Raw genomic sequence first — 21,103 nt, 5'->3', positions numbered from 1 at the left:
CGTTTGGTGGAGAGATTCCCGAGGCTGATGAGTTTCACTTTGGAACAAAGATGGTTAAGTGGCGATTTCCTGCGGTTGTTTCTAATGATGGGAGAGGGAGCGGTGGGGAATGAGCACTTTGACGAACAGGAGGAAGTGTTGCCACTGACCCGAGTCAGAGAACAGAATTAAAGGAATCTCATGAAAAGCAGCACTTCTGCTCAGGACGTTCAATAACAGCTGCAGAAACCCGATGTGTCGAGCAGTGTATCTGGAAAGAGAAACAAAGATAATGTTTTAAATATGGAACATTTCTGATGAAGAACTCGAGTTTCCCAAGTCTAATCAAATTACCGGCCTGGTTCACAAAATAGTTTTTCTGAACTTTGAGCGAAAATTGTACCAGCAGGAAAGCATTCATAACGTAGTCAGCAGGATTCGAACCTACGTGGGGAAACCCCAATGGATTTCTAATCCATCGCCTTAACCACTCGGCCATGACTACAGACAGCTCAGGTGGGTTGAGCATTGACCAAATCAGCCGTAATCTCATTGAAAGCTGCCGTTGACGTGATAAGCTGAATGCTTCCATTCTCCTCTCCCACCTCTGCTGTGAATTGTAAGGTGCGAGGCACCAACGTAAAGGAAGAAAAACACAAAGTTAGGAAAAGATATTTGCAGCCAAATTGAGTCAAAATTATTGATTGAAAGGACAATCCCACTTTGGCAATTTGCTAGATCTCTTTGCAAACATGACCAGCAGAGCTGATCAAGAGAGGTATTGATCTGTGTGTTCTTGGACATGAAACAATCCAAGGTTAGTGACATATTCATTTCTTTTTCTGGCGAAGGAGCTGGTCTTTCCATATGCTCACAATGAAAGAGATTTTTCCCAATAAAAGACGGCAAATAAGTCCCATCTCACGCTGACACCATCGTGAGCGCTGCTGTTTCACAATACCACAGAGTCAGGGTCAATTCCCGCCTCATGCAACTGAATGTGTGGAGTTTGCACATTCTCCCCGTGGCTGCGTGCACTTGCTCTGGTTTTCTCCCATAGTCCAAAAATGTACCGGTAAGGTGAAATGGTCGTGCTGAATTGACGTGGTGAATGGAGAGGAATGCATTTGGGCTGGGGCGGGTCGGTGTGGAGTTGCTGGGGCGAAGGACCTGTTTCCATATTGTAAGTATTCTAATCTACGGTAATCAATGGCCAAGGTATGACCCACGTTGTTCGATGGGGCATATATGACTTTTCGATTGTTTTTCTTCAAAGTTTTTTACAATTCAAACGGGAGTGGAAGAAGGGAAATGAATGTCTCCCATAATTCTTGCCTTCTTTTAGCATTCACAGGCGGTATTTTTCCTGTACTTTTTTTTATACTGTGGTTACTGTTAATGTTCTTGTAAGCTACACCGGCTGGTTTCCTCTTTCCTCAATGTTCCTCATCTCTACCCAAACACATTTTCCATCCTTATCTCCTGAATCAATGTAATTTCTAACCATTGCATAATTGCCACGGAAACTGGGCTTTTCACACGCCTGTGTATGTCATTTTCCAATATTAATTGATCGTTTACTGTGTTGCAATTGCGCATGTGAAGAAGAAAACAGAATAGAGGCAGGTGGTCCTGGGTTTCAAACGCACGTAATTGCAGCTAAAACGCAGATTACTGCACACAATGCAATCACGGAAGCATCCACCGAATCGTCAGGAAGCACACAATAATTACAATGCTGGATATCATGTCAGGAACAGGACCAGAAACACAACAGAAATACGTCTCTTGGGTACTATTTTGGACGCTTTTCTCAATCAGCTATCGTGTTTTACATATGTTCCATCGGGAGTTACCTCACACAAGGAAGTAACCAGTACTGCAGATGGTCATATAATCCGAGTCCCAAGTCCCTGAGTCAGAGAGACTCAGTGCCCTGTGTGTACCTACAAGGAACAGCTGTGCATGGGGTTTATCGGGTAACTGAACTGCATGAATGCAGCTCGATGGTCGCCTGTCTGCTTCTCCTCTATAGTTTTCTGTGCAGTCCCTGCGTGCAATCTTGTCAACTACGTTTGTCCGGCACAAGATGGGCATTGGTCGTTTGTCTCTGAGAGAGGCTGTTGGTTTATGTGTTGTCATAATTCCGAGTGTAAGGAGGAATCTGGTTGTCAGTTCCCAGAAACTGACTTTAATAAATGGAAGCATGCTTTGTAACTTGCCGCGTGGCATATCCTCATTGCGAAGTTCGTGCACTGCGAATCACGTTGCGGGACAATCCAATTTTGGCAAAGAATTTGTGTGGCAGTCACGAGTTGCCACGACCAGCTATCCCTAGTTGCAATACGGACAAATGGCAAGAACTGCAAATTCGATTACAGCAGCACAAGGTTAATGTGACAGGGCAAACAGAAGGTAGCCAGAGGATTTCTGGGTGTAGGGCAATCACCCAAGGTACCTTTTCATATGAAAGTCTGTGCATCAGTAGAATCTGTAACCCAAGTAGTCTATGTTGGTTATTCATATTCCAGACAACTTGTGTTATTCCACGTTTATTCTGAAAGTGAATAGACATAGTTATTTCACCGTTATTTCGAAAGAAGATCCTGCATTGAATCTGTTCGACGTTATTTGATGCTGTGGTGAAAAGGTGGGCAATCGCGATGTGACACGTTGCTATTCTTTCATTTCCTTCACTACTGTCCTGGTGAGGGAGAAAGGTGATCACCGGGGCATTGATGGCCTAATTTAATCACGGATACAATTGGAAATGTTCACTCTTATTGGTTCGTTGTTGTTCTGTTTTGTTTTATGATACTTGAGCACTTTCTGGGACTTGGCAATAAACTAAATCTCCAGTAGGTTTGGAATTGCCTCGCTGTTACTTGTGCGAGCGGTTCATGTCAGAGACGACTCACAGTGCATCACAGACAGCACTTAAGCTTTGGTGTGTCTGATCATGGTACTGCCTTTTCAGTTCTGATTCTGTTCCACGTTAAGAGCTGTCAGGTTTTGGATTCGCTGGAGAGGAAAGTGGGTAATGCGATATGTGAGGTATTTTTCTTTAGCCAAAATCTTTGATGACGAACTTGGGAAAGTGTCAAGAAGAATGGTCATTGGCAGCAAATATCCGGAAAACCTTCATCTCTGGATCGGTTGGGCCCATCCACCCTCCAAACAAAATAGCCAAACTCGCTGAGTAACAAACATCATGCTTTTTTTTTTTGCAAATGGTGTATTCAAACGGTGCCGGTGGCTGGAGCATCTCAGAGTTGTCGAGCATGGAAACAAATCCCGCGAGCCAACCTGCCCTTGCTAAACAGGTTACCGAAATTAATCCATACATATCTCACAATATTTGTGCGTTATCTCTCCGAGGTCTTACTGTCTATACACCCATTCAGATGCCTTTGAAATGTTGTGAGGGCACCAGACTCTGCCACTAAATGTGGCAATTCATTCCACACACAGAAAAGTTCTGTGTGAACAACATGTGTCCAGCACATCCCTTTTAAATATTTCCTCACTCACATTAAATGTTTGCTATGTAGATTTGAACTCGCGTGTCTTGTGAAAAAGTGCTCCCTGACTATTTACTTTGTCTGTCTTCCTCATGATTTTATAAGCTTCTGAGAGGCCATATCTAAGCCCTGAAGCTCCTGGGAATCTGACGAAGCCTACAGTTTCGTTCTCACCTCCAAGCAGTGCAAACCTTGCAAATCCTTGTAAAGGTTTTCTAAACGTACCCTTGAAAGAAGTGTGTCCAGCTGCAGCACTTGCTTGACCGCGTGGTCACTCTGGAGCTGCGGGTGGACTCACTATGGAGCATCAGCAATTCTGGAGAGTTATGTTGCCTCCCAGGTGCTCAGGCCGGGGATGTCGCCCATCGGCTGAAGATCATTCGAAAAGGGAATCGTGAACAGCCAGTTGTCTTGATGCATACAGGCACGAGATGAGGACCTGCAGGGAGAATTCAGGGAGCCAGGAGAGAAATTAAAAAGGAGGACCTTAAAGGTAGTAATCTCGGGATTACTGCCGGTGCCATGTGACTGCCAGCGTAGAAATGAATAAAAAAAGGCACGATGAACACGTGACTTGAGGAATGGTGCTGCAGGGCGGGTTTCAGATTTGTTGGACTGTGCGACCAGTTCTGGACAATGTGGGACTATAAGAAAATTGACGATCTACATCTGAACCAGACGGGAACGAATGTCCTTTCGGGAGTTTTTCCTACTGCTGTTGGGGAGGTGGCAGGGCGCTGGGAACCACAAGATTAAACAAGTCGGCAGTGAGGTGGAAACTGGAAACGCTAAGAATCAGGAAGATAACATTAAAAATGGGAAGAGTAGGCAGAGAGCAGATGAATGCAAAAGAACTGGTGACCTGAAATGCATCTACTTTAATGCATGGAATATAGACAGATGAACTTAGGGTTTAGGTTGATGCCGAGGAATATGACGTTATTGCGATCACAGAGATTTAGTTGAAGGAAGGGCATGGTTGGCAACCAAATGTTCTAGGATATAGATGCTTCAGATGGGACAGGGAAGGAAGAAAAAGGGGAAGGAGTTGCATTGCTGGTCAGAGATGATATCATGGGTGTGCGAAAGGAAGACACCATGTAAGGCTTGGGTCGTGAGACACTATGGATGGAGCAGTGAAATAAGAAGTGTGAGGTTAGATTTTTGGGGCTGTATTACAGTGAGCGTGAGGTGTAAGAAAAACATAGTTAAACAGATCATGCAAAGACGTAGAGGCAATTCTTTAGTTTTGATTGGAGATTTCCGTTTTCCCAACATTGTCCGGGATACTCTTAGCGTCAGAGGTCTGGATGGTATACCATTTGTAAGAAGCCTCCAGGTGAGTTTTCTGCGGCGGTATATCAATAGTCTGAGGAGGGAATAGGCCATATTGGAACTGATATTGGGGAATAAGCCAGGGCTGGCGATAGCAGTTGCCGTGGGTGATTTCTTTGGGAAGTGTCCAATATTCTGTAAGTTTTAGAATACTCATTGACGAAGATGAGAGTGGTCCTGAGGAAAGAGTACTATCCTGGGACAATTATATCAAAATTATGCAGGAGGTCGGAAATGTGGATTGGACACAGCTATTTGTAGGAAAGTCCACAGTTCATATGTGGCAGGCTTTCAAAGATAGGTTAAATATAGTGCAGGATAGGCATGTCCCGTTGAAGGCATAGGATTTGAAAGACAATATTCGTGAACTGTTGATGACAGGACAATTGTACGACTCGCCAAGAGGAAAAGGGAAGCATACATAACGCCTCGGCAGCTAAGAACATAATGGTCCCTCGAGGAACATGAGAAGAGTAGGACAAGTCTTAAATGAGGAATCAAGGGGGTTAAAAGGGGTCATGAAACAACTTCACGCTAGCACAATTAAGGAGAATCTTAAAGCCTATTATTCATATATAAGAAGCAAGCGGGTAACCAGAGAAAGGATTGGTCTACTAAAGGAAAATAAAGGAAGGGTGTATGTCGAATCTGAGAGACTGGGTATGATTCTGAACAATTATTTTGCATCAGTGTTCACTGAAGAGAGGAATATGATGAATATTGAGTCTAGAGTAAGACATTTGATTAGTCTGGATCATGTTGACTTAAGTAGGGAAGCTGTGTTGGGCAGGCTCGGGGTAATTAATGTGGACAAATCCCCAGGAACGGATGGGATCTATCCCTGGTTCCTGAGTGAGGTGAGAGAGGAAATAGCTGGGGCCCTGACAGATATCTCCGTGGCGAACTTCAGCACAGGTGAGGTTCTGTCGGACTGGAACGTTACTCATATTGTCCACTGTACAAGAAGGATAATAGGGATATTCCGGATAACTACAGAACAATGGGCCTAACATCAGTGTTGGGAAAGTTGCTGGAGAAGGTACCAAGAGATAAGATCTATTCATATTTAGAAAATAATGTGCATATCAGTGAGAGGCATAGAATTTTTTGGTAAAGTGCCCAAGTTGATAGATGAAGGAAAGGCTGTTGATGTCATATACATGCACTACAGGAAGGAGTTAGATAAGGTTCCCCATGGTAACCAAATACAGTACGTAAAGTAACATGGTGTGCAGGGTGTTCTAGACAGGTGGATAAAGAATTAGTTGAGCAATAGGAGGCAGAGAGTGGCAGTTGAATGGAGTTTCTGGAAATGGAGAAAGATGACCAGTAGTGCTCCACAGGGGTCAGTGTTGTGGCCACTGTTGTTTGTGATATAGATAAATGTTCTGGAAGAGAGCACTGTTGGAATTATCAGAAAGTTTGCAGATGACACGAACATTTCTGGACTAACAGAAAGTATAAGTGACTGTTAAAGAATACAGGAGGATACTGGAAAGTTGGGCGGAAAAGTGGCAGCTGGAGTTCAAACCAAACAAATGTGAGGTGACGCATTTCGATCGGTCTAATTCTAGATGGGGTTATACAATGAAGGAAGAACTTCGGGAAAAAAATGTTGATGGACAGAGAGATCTGTGAGTACAGGTCCATTATACACTGAAGGTCGCTGCACAGGTGGATAGAGTGGTCAAGCAGGCATATAATATGCTTGGATTCATTGGATGGGGTATTGAATAAAATGGCTGGCAGGTCATGTTAAAATTGAACAATACATTGGTCTGGCCACACTTTGAATACTGTGCAAATTTCTGGTCGCCACATTACCAAAAGGATGTGGACGCTTTGGAGAGGGCGCGTAAAAGGTTTAAGCGAATGTTGCCTCGTATGGAAGGTGCAATCTAGGAAGAGAGGTTGGGTTGTTTTGTTTTCATTAGTAAAAAGGAGTTTGAGTGGGACCTTTTTGAGGTTTACAAAATCATGAAGGGTACAGACAGGATAGATAGAGAAAAGTTTTATGTCCCAGATTGAAGGATTAAATACCGAGAGGTCACGCTTTCAAGATGAGTGGTGAAAAGTTTAAGAGGGATAGAGTGGGTGGTGGGTGTCTGGAACGCGTTCCCAGCAGAGACGGGAGAGGTAATCACGGTAGATACTTTTAAGATGCGTCTGGACAGATGCATGAGTAGGTGGGGAGCAGAGGGATACAGGTGCTTAGGAATTAGGTGACAGGTTTAAACAGTAGATTTGGATCGGCTCAGCCTTGAATGGATGAAGGGCCAGTTCCTTGTCTGTACATTTTCTTTGGTCTTTCTTCTTAAATTACTCCAATTTCATTACATAATCTGCGAGGTCTAAGTGCCTGAAGTGAATCGATGCTGAAACACTAATCATAAAAATTCTGAGTGTGGGCTTTTGTGTGGTAGCGGGATCGAGGGTTTTAAGATGCTGGATTTTAAGCTTCAGTTTCTATCGAATCGTGGATTCAAATACCAGCATCGTAAGTGAGCTACTATGTGGAGATGTATGTGAGTGAACTGTACATGTGTGGATGCCTTTTAATTTGAGTGTTTGCAGCTCCTCAGTGTGCTTACCCTCTCGGTGATAAAATCAGCGACCGTCTCTGAAAACAACGCAAGTTCCTGCTGTCCGACGTATCCTCATATCCCGTCGATAGCTTTGCTTTTGGATATCTGCGTTGCCAGTTTCTGTATCTCAAATAGTTAGCGCAGTTGGCTGAAATGTTGGTGGTTCGAGCCCACCCAGGGAATAAGCCTCAAATATTTCAGCACAAGCATTCACCCCGATCATGTATTGACATTGGAACCGGGAAAACTCATCCATGATTCACCCCAAGTCCGCAGGGAGTGAGACGTTTACACGCAGCAGAATACGACATCACTTTCTCCAAGCTCCCGATGCCAACAGAGAGCGGCCACTGCAGCTTCAATCAGCGACTTTCTGCCAAGCCATGGGAACAACTCGTGGAAACTCCTTCCTTAGTAACAGCTCTTTCCGTGAGAAAGGAGAAAAACATTCACTTTAAATTGGAAAGGGCTTCAGGACATTGGAATGTTGCTCCAGTTCTTGGAACGTGTTATAAATAAAACTCCTGCCTTGAAAATAGGAAGTGGTAAAAGGTTTTAGGTAGAAAGAACAAAGAAAGTGTTGATTGAGACAACTCTGTCTCGTCAGCAGATAGGAAATGCCCAACACTGTAAACGGAAATGATTGGATTTCCTTAGGTAACGTCCCGACTGATTTACGGCGTGCCAGAGTGAATGGAAATCACATCAGTGATATAAAGGTGAGGGTAAAAATATGAAGATATTATGGTTGTAACTTAAATCCTGGGACAAGTGCTCAATAGATTGTAATGCTTTGAAGGAATAACTGAAGTGAAAGGTGTGAATCATATTGTGATTAAGAGGAATGAACTGGATCCTAACAAAGTGCTGATGAATTATGCTCGCAATGTAATAGCAAACTAATCCACAGTGCACCGTGCTTGGTTAGCTCAGTCGGTGCAGTGTGAGATGCTTAATCTGTGGTTGGTGGGTGCAATCCTCACAATGGGCGCTTTCACCGCTTAATACAATTCCGGCTCTTCTTTCCACGTGCAGTATTGCAACCCTTCGCAGGGGAATGTTCTTGCTGCTTTCATTGACACATCTGTCCGCCTGCTTTTGATCACACGTCGGTTTCTGAGTGAACACTATTTCCATTTTACTGGAGACACCAGAGACAACTTTATCAGTGCAGCCGAAAATACGATGAATGATGTCCGTTTCAAAATGTAAGGTTCCAAACCAACCGTGCACCAACCAAAGTGTTCAAAGGCACGGAAAGCGAATGGCCACTTGCTCGGGGTCTGACAGAGACGGATCAATGTCACATGGGTACTGAACCAATTTTTAGTGATTCAGATTGTTCTGATGGAAACCGAAGGGAACTCTCCCTTAACGTTTTGCAATTGTTCTTCTTGTGTTTAACGTAATGAACAGTATATTGTCAGTAACGAGGGTGGAGGTGCGGCAGGATCGTGAGGTTTCAGTGTGGGACATAGACACAGTAAGTCAAATATCCCCAGAGCACGGGAGAGCTGTTTGGTCCAGGATCACTGCCATCTTCTCTTACTAAACCAACAAATGACATTATTGAAAAATGCTGGTAGCATCTTGGAAATATAAATCGATTTAAGACTTCAGGACTAGTGACACTCCTTTTCCATGTCCATCCCCACCTACGTTTGCACACTCTTCCTTTTTATTGAATGTCTCCTGACTTCCAACTTTATATTCAGCTTCTCTTTTATTACTTCCTCTCCAACCATTTTCCCAGTCTCCGATTTTGTATCAGAACTGTTCCATCTTTCACATTGCCCAGGACTTCGAACTGAACAAATAACTCTGTTTATATTTCCTTAGATAGCAGATGACCAGAGACTGGAAGGCAGTGTTGTTCCGAAATCTCATCCATGATTCATCCCGAGTCCACAGGGAGCAAGACGTTTACACGCAGCAGAATACGACACCATGTTCTCCAAACCGCCGATGCCAACTGAAAGTGGCCACTGCAGCTTCAATCAGGGCTTCCTGCCAAACCCTGGGACACAGCTCGTGGAAACTCCTTTCTCATTAACTGCTCTTCCCGTGGGAAAGGAACAAAACTTCCATTTTAAATTGAAAATTCAGGAGATTGGAAGGTTGTTCCTGTTCTTCGAACGTGGTATAAACAAAACTCCTATCTTGAAAATAAGAAGTGGTAAACGTTTTAGGCAGGAAGAACAAAGAAAATGTTGATTGTGAGGACTCTGTCTTGTCAGCAGATGGGAAATTCCCAATACTGTAAACAGAAATGATTGGGTTTCCTAAGGTAATTTTCCGACTGATTTACTGCTGCCAGAGTGAATGGAAATCACTTCTTATGAAAATATTCGGGTTGAATCTTAAATGCCGGGACAAGTGTTAAATAGATTGTAATGTTTTGAAGAAATAACAAAAGTGAAAGATGTGAATGATGTTCTTTGTGATTGGGAGGAATGAGCTGGATCTTTGCAAATTGTTGTGCCAGGTGAATTATGCTCAGAATGAAATAGCAAACTAATTCATCGTGTGCCAACCCTGGATATCTCAGTTCGGTGCAATGTGAGGTGTTTAATCAGAGAGTCGTGCGTCCAAGCCCCATAATAGGCGTTTTCACTGTTTAATCGAGTTCCAGCTCTTCGTTCCACATGCGGAATTGCAAGCCAACGCTAGTGGAGCATTCTTGTTGCTTTCATAGACACATATGTCCTCCTGCTTTGATCACATGTCGGTTTCTGAGTGAAAACTGTCTGCACTTTACTGGAAGCGCCAGAGACAAGTTTATCAGTGCAGCTGAAAATGCTATGAATGATGTCCATTTTACAACATGAGATTCCACTACATCTGTGCACCAACCAAAGTGTTCAAAGACACAGAACGCGAATGGCCATTTGTTAGTGGTCTGACAGAGACGGCTTAATGTCTCATGGGCCCTGAAGGACAATTAACTGATTCAAAATGTGCTGATGGATCGGAACGGAGCTCTCCCTGTACATTTTGCAATTGTTCTTGTTGTGTGCTCATGTAAGTTTATGTAATGAACAGTTTAGCGCCAGTAACGAGGATGGGGGCGGGGAAGGATTCTGAGGTTTCAGTGTGGGACAGACGTGATCTGATCGAACGGGTAAGTCAAATATTCCCATAACATGAGAGAGCTGTTTGGTCCAGGATCACTCCCATCTTCTGTTTCAGAATCAACAAATGAAATTGCTGGAAAATCTCAGCAGGTCCGGTCGCATCTTGAAAATGAAAACCGAATGAGATTTCGGGACTGGTGACACTTCTTTTTCCATCTTCATGTCCCTCTGTCTTTCTACAAACTTCCTTCTTATTGAATATGTCCTGACTTCAAACTTTATATTCAGCTTCACTTTCATTGCTTCCTCTCCAAACATTTTCCCAGTCTCTAAAATTGTATCATGCTTGTTCTATCTCTCACTTTGCCCAGGACTTACAACTGAACAAATAACTCTGTTTCTATTTCCTTCGATACCAGATGGCCAGAAATTGGAAGACATAGGAGGACGGTTAGCGCTTTCAGAATATCTAGTCTGCTCCGCCATTCGATCTTGGCTAATATCGTTCTTAACTCCATTCTCCAGTCCTCTACCTGAACACTTAATCCCCAGTTTTAGGATCCAGTCTTTTACCCAGAGTGGGTCCTAATCCGTCGCAAAACCCTCCACATGTGTTGGCAGCTGTTACACCGTGTCTACGTGTCATCAATCTCAGTTTCAGTGATTCTGGCAAACACGAACTGTTCTGAGCAGCTCGATCGGGTCTCTGGCCCCACTGTGATCGTGCGGGGGAGCAGTAATCATCTTCATCTCCTCCGGAAAGGATCGGCGCTTCAAAACAAAAAATGGACAGAAAGAAAGATAGGCTTGTGTGTCAAGATATGTGGAGGTAACTGCTTTCTGACCTGGTCAGTAAACCTTACTCTGTATATCCCCGCAAATTCTAGCTGTCGTGATGAAAGGGAATACAAGTCCAATTTATTGCCATCTACACTTTTATTCGATATGTATTCTTCCTTGTTCTGAATATGCAGGGAGTTTCCAGCACTGATGGTCACCATTTCTAAGAGTGCATGCCGCGGGTCCTGATCTTTTCTGGAGAGTAGCAGTATCAGTTTGTGCGAAAGTGGCCCAGTACAAAGCTTAGAAGAAACATTATTGTTCCCTCTTTCCGGGCGACAGTCTTTCATATCATGATCGATGGGGCTTTATTGCATTCTCATCAGCAAACCTTGTTTTGAATTTACTCGCCCAATACTACTGTAGCGGTGAAAAAAATATAATTCCGAATACCTGCTGCGTGAATTTCATTTTCAAATTTCTATTAGCAGTGGTCCTTCATATGTGGTGATGTCGATATCACTGCTGGCCATCCTGTTTAAGAGTGCCGTTACATATGTTCCTCTGTCTTGGCGCTGCAGGGAAAATTTTCTGCGCCGTTTCAGCCAATATTTCTTGGATATTTCAACATGGTATTCTTTATTTTTTCAATCATGTCCTCTTTAAGGACACAGTTACCGGGCACTGATCCTTTCTGTAACAACAGTACCGCATTTGCTTGACATGCGAAGGTGGCCTGGATCAGTAACAAGGAGAGCATTCACTTCCTTCTGTCACAGCGAACACTGGATTCATGATGTTAATCTCTGTCAAATTCATCCGAAAATGTGCTCTGAAAGCTTCATTTGAACGCTGTCTGGCGTTTCTCAACGTGTGTCAACCAAAAGCAGAAATCCTCAACCATAGTTTGGAGCAGTTCACATATTCGAGTTTCGAAGCAGCAGACACGCATACAGTTCATTCAGTCAACCACGGGAATGAAAAGATTTACAGGCACAGATGAACTATAGACTCTTGTTCTCATACTAGTAATAATATTACTGTGTGGCCGCGAAGTCTAAGCCTTGTTGTCACTGAAAATGAGGAAATCACAGACAGGCTGCCGAATGACGCAGTATGTATTTTGTTTTCTTGGTATCACAGAGTTCCAGGACAGTATGACAGCGAGGGAGAGGAATGCAAGTCAAGTGCAGCTCTGGTGAAACACCTTCTGTCTAATTCAGTCATCAACAAGAAACGTGAATGCGACTAAAGCGGGAAACCTTTTCACAACTCGAACAAAGACCAATCATGAGCAGTGACCACCTCTTTGACATCTGAGATCGCCTTTGACCTTCCCTGAATATGTATAGAAACTAATTTTTGTACACCTCAAAGTGAGAAGTGTTTGATTTACCGACAATAAGTGAGTCGCATATCCTTGATTGCCACATAGGTTTCCAACGCAGCTTGCAGCCAGGTGGCAGTTGCTCATGGCTCTGCTGGATAATGCACTATTATGAAGAAAGAAAAGGAAAGTTGGAACTCTTATTGGCTCTGGGTTTCGAATAATCTTGCTACGTGTTCTGCCATTCTCGGATTCCAGTGCTAAACCAGTTTTTCAGTTCATCCGAGCAGCAAGAGAGTCGGCGTCTCTGGCAGGAGCAGAATTCTTCATCTCCAGTGATCACTTTATCTGAGGAGAGAAAATGAACAAAGTTTCACACAGCGACTAATCGGAATTGCATTCCGTTTCAGCATGGTAGCAGATATGGGCTAGCAAATTCAAAGCCAGATTTGCTGATGAGAACAACAAGCACGACCGCTCAGATAGAGCAATTCCTTCTCACCGTTTATTCTGCAGAACTGGTGCAGTTGCTGTGAGTATGCTGCAGGGTATCATCAGGTACATGCTCTTGGGTTTCCGGTTTTGGCCTGTGCGCTCGCGTGGCTGAGCAACCTGAGACTCTGATTTCAGATTCCACTTCTTAAGAAGGCTTGTGTTTGCATCCCTGCGCGGCCACGTGTGCTAATGGACTAAGGTGGCAACGTTTTGCAGGGATGAGTTTTGTTAAAGTTGAACAGAAAAAAAAGCAGTCATTTCTTCTAACCCGGCTGTGATGTGGCACAGCAGAAAACAACCAACATGTCAGTGCCCATGTTTTCCCCTTGTGCTGTAGTTGTCACGTTCCCCTCCAGCTCGAAAGGCCACCAGCATAATATGCGACTCAAAAACAGGCTGCGCCATTCTTTCATATTCAAGACAATTTGCATTTTTCACCGTTTCTCTGAAAGTGAATGGAGATATTTATTTTCCTGTTTATGTGAAATTAGGTTCTACATTGAATCTGCTCGCAGTTTTCTGTTATTGTTGCGAAAAGGAGGGAAATTGCGATATGAAACTTGGTTACGTTTCCCTAATTTCCTTAATTTCTGTCCTGATGCGAGAGGCTGGTGATTGGTCCTCTCGATCTGGTGGAGACATCAGCCCAATTGTTAACCTCATCTAATCGAGACTGCAACTGGTAATCTTCACTTTTCATGGTTCATTGTTAGTCAGTTCTGATTCATGTTACTTGAGCACTTTCCTGGAAGTATTGGTGCACTCAGGCGCCAGTACGTTGAAAGCACCATTTGGAATTCCCTCGCTGCAATTTGTGTGAGCAGTTCATGACCCAGGCGACTCGGTCTGCCTCACAGACAGCATCCATGAGTCCGTGTGTCTGAAAATAGGTTGTCTTTATCAGTTCTGCTTCTGTTCATCAGTTGTCAGGTTTTGGTTTCGCTGGAGAGCTGCGCGTGCAACATGATTTGTGAGGTATGTTCCGCAGCCAAAATCTCCCACTGAGAAGTTGGGAATGTGTCAAGAAGAATGGTCATTGGCAGCCTAAGACCAGAAAAAAAATGATTCGTTGCTGGTTTTAACCGAAGCAGCCTGTGGGAGTTATCTCAAATGGGAGAGTACTCGCTTTGCATGCGAGAGATTGCGGGGTTTCTAGCTGCATTCTCCATCCCCTTTTAGGGCGGCACCGTGGCTCAGTGGTTAGCACTGCTGCCTCACAGCACCAGTGTTCAACGTTTGATTCCCGTGCCTAGTTTGCACATTGTCCCTGCGTCTGCGTCGGTTTCTTCCCACACTGCAAAGATGTTCAATGCAGGTGAATTTGACATGCTAATTTGCCCATAATGATCGGTGCATTAGTTCGAGGGAAATTGGTCTGGGTGAGTTACTCTTTGTCGGGTCGGTGTGGACTCGTTGCGCGGAAGGGCCTGTTTCCATACTGTAGGGAATCTAATCTAACCATCTTCCAGAAAACTAGCCACTGACTAAGTGATGAGTGCCTATTCAAACTGGTGATCGCCACTGCAGCATCTCAACCACTCCATTTGCCAAATTTTTACGTTTATTCTTTTTCAACATTCCTGTCAGTATAATGATCCATATGCATTTGAAATGTTGAGAGTGTACCAGACTCCACCACTAAATCTGACAATTCATTCCAAACACGCAAAACTTTCTGTGTGAAAATAAAATGTCCTTCAGGTCCCTTTTAAATTTTACCACTCTCCCCTTAAACCTGTGTTCCCTTGTTTTGAACTTGCCTGTCTTGGGAAGAAATATTCATTGACCATTTACTCTGCAGTCTCCCTCATATTTATATAAACCTCTGTAAGCCCATTCCTAAGCCCTCAAGCTCCAGGGAAAATTTTCATATCCTACTCAGCTTTATGCTACAATCGTAACACTGTAAGCCTTGCAACATCCTCATAAATATTATCGAACTTGCGCCAAGTTCGCCATTGAAAGGGCGTGTGTTAAAGTGCCTGAAGTGAGGCGATGCTGAAACACTCATCCTGAAAAACGTGGTTGCGGGAGTTTGTGTGGAAGCATGGCAGAGGTGTCGAAGGAGCTGTCTTTAAACTATAACCTCGATCCAGTCATTGATTTGAATTCCCACCACGACCAGAACCACAGGTGAAGACGGGAACTCTCTTTTTCATGAAAGACCTATAAACATTGAGATGTCAGGATTTTATCCCATATTCGGCTGATTTTTTGACAGGAACTTTCACTAACTAAGGCAGAGGGACTGCCCAAGCTCAACGATTCAAAACCATGTGTGCATTTACTTGACTATTCGAACACAGGAACTCGGACTCATTTTTGTGTGTTTCACAGTTACTCGGAGAAAATTTAAAACAACCTGCGTTTATGCAGAAGATTTCAAAGCTGGATATTCTCCACTGAAAATGCACAGGGAGAGGCAATCTCTTTTTGATTTTGTTTTAAACTGATAACTTCGACTTTTAAACTGACAGGATAACGAAGATCTGTCCATCGTCTTGGGCACCTTTAACCGTATTAATATCCGCAAAGGGAAACTCACACTAAGAGGAATGGGCTCATTGTGGTGAATTGTTAAGGCGTGGTGTGTGAATCAAAGTGAATAGTGGTTAGTAAATACTGACACTGACACTGAACGTTGCAACGCCAGCTCCTCACTCACTTGCTGTCTCATGTCTCCCAGTCATCATTGCCTTTCATATTTTCCCCTCGTTGTGGTTCTGTTCGCCGAGCTGGAAGTTTTTGTTGCAAACGTTTCATCCCCTGGCTAGGCGACATCATCAGTGCTTGGGAGCCTCCTGCGAAGCGCTTCTTTGATGTTTCCTCCGGTGTTTATAGTGGTCTGTCCCTGCCGCTTCCGGTTGTCAGTTTCAGCCGTCCGCTGTCGTGGTTGGTATATTGGGTACCAAGCACTGATGATGTCGCCTAGCCAGGGGACGAAACGTTTGCAACAAAAACTTCCAGCTCGGCGAACAGAACCACAACAACGAGCACCCGAGCTACAAATCTTCGCACAAACTTTGAATATTTTCCGCTCGTCCGTTCCACTTCTCAACGTATTCCCGAATGCTTGCAAGTGTTCCCTTAGAAACTGCAGCTTTAGGAAACGTATTATCGGGATAAAGTCATTACTCAATGGGATGGGATGCACCGTCAATCCCTAATTACCCGAGAGATTGAGATTTTGAGTTACTCTGCAAAACCCTGGATGTCCTCAGTACCGAGGTTACAGGCATGATGCCACGAGGCAAGGATTTAGACGTAGTGACATTGAAGGAACAGCGAGATATTTTCAACTGGGAAACGCGAGATCTTTGTAGGGATAATTGCGGTGATAGCTTTCGCTTGTATTTGCTGCCATTGTCCTTCCAGACAGATGCTGATCGATGACTGAATTTCTCTGGCAGGCTCCGTGTGTGTGTTCTGTGTGCAATCAGGATTTAGTTTTCATTCGGATAACTCACAAGAAGAGAATTAAATCTTCACTTCCTGACTGGGAATTAAAGTCTGTCCTGGGCAATATAAACTCGTAAGCAGGGATGTTCTGGGCAATATAGTCTCGTATGCAGGGATGTCCATTGATACTGCAATAGCATTTGGGACCTGACCTGTACAAACGCCTGTGCCTGCTCTTCACGTCATAATCGACTTCTCAGCAGCGTTTCTCTCTCCAAGTTTCCAAGTCGGTTCATATTATCACCCTTGGTTTCAATGTGAAGAAGGCAATGCTGTGATAATCTGAAGTTGTTCAGCAGATATACTGCAGCAAGTTAAGTAAAGACTGATGCTAACACGAGCTCGTTTTGAGCTGTGGTGATGTGTCGAAAACAAGAAAGACATCGTTCAACTCGCCTCATTCCGGATGACGGGCTCGAAATGACCAGTGGTTTCTTGCTGAATTAGTTCATGGTCTGGAATGTAAAAAACTTCAAATATGAAAGTACAGCGAAAGGTAACGGTTCACAGAGTGTGGAATTCCATGTGAAACAGTGACGGTGATTATATTTGCTGATTTTTCAACTTGTGATTGCTGTTTCCATGATGTGGACGTTTACATTACAAATAGACAAACTGTCACAGCCAAACCTGATCTTTGGGTCAGTGACGGAATTGGTAACACGCCTTTTATGTCGAGTTAGGTGATTGTCGTTTCGCATTTAAAATCACGAGGATGCAGCGTGCTAGTCCATTCCTGTTGTCTGTCAGGAACGGAAGGGTTTGGGTTTTCGAATTTACTGTTTCTTTCGTCCACTTTAAATTCTAGCTCAGAGCTAGAATGTCTCTCATTGTCTGTAGAACTGGCTTTGGTTTAACCAAAAGCTGCCTTTTAGCGGTTGAACTTGCATGTTGGAGCGGACAGCTGAAGTGAAGCACAAGGAGCTGGTCAAATCCTGAGAACTCTGCCACTCTTGTGTGTCTCTTTCTGTGGAAGACACGACGTGGGTAATAACACAGTGTGACTATGTCAAACTTCAATCCCATTGTTGTGTCATCTAAGATCAAAGTGAGAACCTCACTGCCATTTGCAGTGGAAACATCAGAACACATAAGGTTATGGACCAAAGTTGGAAACTGGGAATAGAATAGATGAATGTCTTTAAACCAGACTGCACCATGGGCCAAATGGACTTTTCCATTCTGCAAAACGTGAAGACGAGTAGAAAACAATCTGCAGTGAAACTGATCAGGAATGAAAGGGAAAAGCCATTTCATTGAGAATAAGTGCAAGATCGTCTGTCTTCATTCAGTGTAATCTCGTAGGTAGGATTTGGAACTAGAACTGCCATGGCATTAGTTCTATTTTCGGACAGGGAATGAATGTTTTATTGTGCATATATATCGTGGTACCAGTATTTCTGACCACTGGTCCGATCCTGGTAATGCTTGGTTTTGTGCCAGGTTTTCAAAAATCAAAAAGATGCAGGTTTTGGAAATCTGAACTAAAAACGAGAATTGATAGAGAAACCCGCTGCACCTGGCAACATCTGCAGAGAGAAACAGATTTTTTTTAGAGCGACAGAAGCAGGTTAGTTATTGATTTCTAGATTATACTGTTGGGAAAATGATAATCTTACCTGTCGAATCATTGCATTTATCAAAATCACTCTTAAGCTTACAAATGTCGAATTTACAATCTTAAAAGAACTTAATAAGTTGTCATGCTACTTTCATTTTCCTGAGCTGGTGGAAGGCTATGTTTTAATGGCTACATTTCCTTTTGCTTTCTGTTATTTAGCAGTCACGTCGAATGGAGAATTGTTTCTTCCAGTGTCTACCTCAATACGTGTCTCTGTTTTTCTATATTTCTCTCTGTATCCTACTGGGCATTTTTTAACATTCTCCGACACTCTAGCTGTCCATATCAGTCATTTCTTATTTCTGCTCTTTGAAAAGCCTGACAGTCAGAGACAGTTTGAGATTCGAACTGCTGAGAGGCTTTCTGACGCCTGGCTGGAATCGGTCGAATGAGTCTCACATTCTCTGTATAATGCGTCTGTCACTTCGACCTGAAGCAAGGAGACATTTCTTCCTCAAAATCTAAAGACCCTTTCGAAGTTAAAGTTGAATTCCTTATCCAACATAAAAAGAAAGTAATTACATGATAGCTGAAGAAAAACAAGGATTCATTTACTGTTGGTGTACAACCAATGAATGGTGACAGCAGAGAATGAGGGTGATCAGGTCGTGGTGTCAGTGCCATTACCACTACATTCTCCGGGAATGCTGCAGTGTCTCCTGCTTCACCACTTAATTTCCACCAAACTGGAAATAAAGGAATGAGAATAAGAGGATGAGAAGCAGAAGTGCTTGTGGAACTGCGGTAGGAATCTCCAGGTTAAAATAGTAGTTAAAAAGAGCAACATACACTACTGGATTTAAACCTGGAAAATGAAGCCGGAACACAAAATCAGAAAATATAGCAATTCAAACAGGACACTGAGTGTTTCGATCAGCAACATAATACTTGCGATAAATAACGAGCTTTCAATACAATGAGCAGGTACCAGTGTGATGGGAGGTGCTTTCACCAGCTAAGCCACGGCGCCACGTTAAAAGCCAGATTTGTCATCCATATGTGCAATGTCTGAACCACTTGATCACAGGAATTCTAAAACGCGTTTTCTGTGTTAGCGTTGCTCAGTATAAATGGCAATCAAACTCTGCTTGTGCAAAAACAGACATTTCAATGCTGAGCATTCCCCACTGAAGAGGCACAGAAAAAGACAGTATCCTCTTGCATTGGCATCCAACAGATATTTTCATCTGTTTAAACTGACAGAATAAAGAGGATGTGCTCATCTTCTCTCGCGTCCCATTAACCACATTAATACACACGCAGGGATTTTCAAACCAAGATGAACAGGCTCATTATTGTGAATTGACAGCAGTAGTGTGTGAGTCATTGCGAACAGTGAGAAATAAATGCTGAACCAATAGCACTGACACTGAACCTTGCACCATCAGCTCCACACTCACATCTTGTGTCATGTCTCCTCGGCATCAATGCATTTGACTTTAATTGTTCTACCCTGCACCTCTCCTCAAGTTATTCCCGACCGCTTGCACTGTCGAATTAGTACATGCAATTATTAGAAATGCATTTCTGGGACACAGTTGTCTTTCAATGAGATAAGATTCACTGCCCATCCCTAATTATCCCAAAGATGTAGGGGACGAGTTACTTTTGTCAACTCCTCAAAGACGCCACTCCTGACGCCACTCTGTCAATGTAACTCACTGAGGGAAGAGCAAACTGACGCCACTCAGTCAGTGTTACTCACCCAGGGAAGGGCAGACGGACCCCACACTCTCAGTGTAACTCAGCAGACTGATCCCACACTGTCAATATAAGTCATTCTCTGAAGAGCAGTCTGACCCCACTCTATAAATGTAATTCCCTCAGGGAAGAGCAGACCGATCCCATTCCGTCTATGGCACTCACCCAATGAATGAACACTAACCCCACTCTACCAATGTAACTCGCCAGGGAAGAGCAGACGGAAGCCAGACTGTCAACATAAATTATCGAGGGAAGATAATACTGACCCCGCTCTTTCTATTTCACTCAGGCAGGGAAGAGCAGACTGTCACCACTCTGTGAAAGAAATTCGCCCAGGGAAGGGCAGACTGACCCTACTGTATCTGCGTGACTGACACAGGTAAGAGCAACTAACCCAACTCTGTCAACGTATCTCCCTCAGGGAAGAAGAGCCTGACCCCTCTCTGGCCATGTAGCTCACCCAGGAAACAGCAGACTAACCCCACTCTGTCTATTTAAGTTCACAAAAATCCTCTGAAGTACGTCCTATCCAGACACTCCTATTACAGAGACATCAGTGTCTCTGTAACCGTGTGCGTTCAATGGCGATTCCAAATAACCTGCAAATGTTTAGAATGTGGCAGCAAACCAGAGCAACCACACAGAAATTGGGCGAATGTGCAAACTTCCATCAGGCTGTCACCGAAGGCTGGAATGGAAACCAAACCCGACAGCAGTCGTGATTATAAAATGGCAGAACAGAAACCTAGCAAAAAGAATTGCGTCCCTGTGTTGCAACTATGCTGAGTAATAATTAAGCCCTAAGGAGAAAGTGAGGTCTGCAGATGCCTGAAGAAGGGCTTATGCCCGAAACGTCGATTCTCCTGTTCCCTGGATGCTGCCTGACCTGCTGCGCTTTTCCAGCAACACATTTTCAGCTATTAATTAAGCCCCCGTCACTGTAGTTAATTTCCATTTTCATCACTGCCAACATTCTTCAAAGCAAAGCACGCATTTGCTTTTTTCAGACTTCCTATATCCCGCTTTCATCCCGCTTTTTACCGAATCATATTTCTGACTTTACAAACTACGCCATAACAGGTTGACAACTGCAGAATGAGCTTTGTTCCGTTCTTCACTGATGTTGATAGTAGTAATCCGGCATATTCGAGTAGGACTTGATGCACTTGCGGGTGGTGTATTCGCGGCAGTTTGGCTCTTTTTTTTTTCATTTTCGGTCTACT

General features: G+C 43.6%; 1 non-coding gene across 1 annotated transcript; it reads right to left on the bottom strand.

Moving 5' to 3' along the window:
• Window positions 1-402: 402 nt before the first annotated feature.
• trnas-aga (transfer RNA serine (anticodon AGA)) lies at window positions 403-484 on the bottom strand. The gene has a single exon. It is a non-coding gene; the product is annotated as a tRNA-Ser (tRNA).
• Window positions 485-21,103: the final 20,619 nt, after the last annotated feature.

This window comes from Chiloscyllium plagiosum, unplaced genomic scaffold (assembly GCF_037043375.1).
Source record: "Chiloscyllium plagiosum isolate Xiang-an unplaced genomic scaffold, Cpla_swu_hap1 HiC_scaffold_13, whole genome shotgun sequence".
Taxonomy (NCBI): Eukaryota; Metazoa; Chordata; class Chondrichthyes; order Orectolobiformes; family Hemiscylliidae; genus Chiloscyllium; species Chiloscyllium plagiosum.
This window is presented reverse-complemented; position numbering and strand designations above follow the sequence as displayed.